The sequence below is a fragment of the Arachis duranensis genome, chromosome 9 (assembly GCF_000817695.3).
Source record: "Arachis duranensis cultivar V14167 chromosome 9, aradu.V14167.gnm2.J7QH, whole genome shotgun sequence".
NCBI classification, from domain to species: Eukaryota; Viridiplantae; Streptophyta; class Magnoliopsida; order Fabales; family Fabaceae; genus Arachis; species Arachis duranensis.
Window position 1 is genome coordinate 62,215,304 of NC_029780.3, and position 1,025 is coordinate 62,216,328.

Genomic DNA, 1,025 nt, shown 5'->3' on the forward strand with positions numbered 1-1,025 from the left:
TTTGAGTTTGAAAGGGACCTCGGGGATCACCTTCTTCATGGCCACAACTTCATAGAAGTGGTCTTGATGCACCCTTGAGATCAATCTCTCCATCTCCCATGACTCGGAGGTGGAAGCTTTTGCCTTCCCTTTCCTCTTTCTAGAGGTTTCTCCGACCTTAGGTGCCATAAATGGTTATGAAAAAACAAAAAGCAACGCTTTTACCACACCAAACTTAGAAGGTTTGCTCATCCTCGAGCAAAAGAGGAAAGAAAAGAGTAGAAGAAGAGGAAATAGAGGAGATGGAGGGGGTTTTTGTGGTTCGCCTGAGGGGGAGAAGTAGTGTTTAGGTTGTGTGAAAATGAAGGAGTGAAGAAGGGTTTATATAGGAGTGGAGAGAGGGGTAGGGTTCGGCCATTATGGGTGGATTTTTTTTTTTGGGGAAGAGGTATTGAGGTGATTGGTGAATGGGTGAAGAAGAGAGAGTGGTGGGGTAGGTGGGATCCTGTGGGGTCCACAGATCCTGAGGTGTCAATGATAGCTCATCCCTGCACCAAGTGGCCTGTAAAAAGCCCTTTCTACCAATCCTACCATTAAACGCCGGGCTGCTGCCCTTTTCTGGCATTAAACGCCAGTCTGGTGGCCCTTTCTGGTGTTAAACGCTAGTCTGGTGCCCCTTTTTGGCGTTAAACGCCCAGAATGGTGCCAGACTGGGCGTTAAACGCCCATTTGCTGCCCTTACTGGCATTTAAACGCCAGCAAGCTTTTCCTCCAGGGTGTGCTATTTTTCTTTCTATTTTTCATTCTGTTTTTTGATTTTTCAATTGTTTTTGTGACTTCACATGATCATCAACCTATAGAAAACATAAAATAACAATGGAAAATAGATAAATATAACATTGGGTTGCCTCCCAACAAGCGCTTCTTTAATGTCAGTAGCTTGACAATAGGCCCTCATGGAGCCTCACAGATGTTCAGAGTAATGTTGGAACCTCCCAACACCAAATTTAGAGTTTGAATGTGGGGGTTCAACACCAAACTTAGAA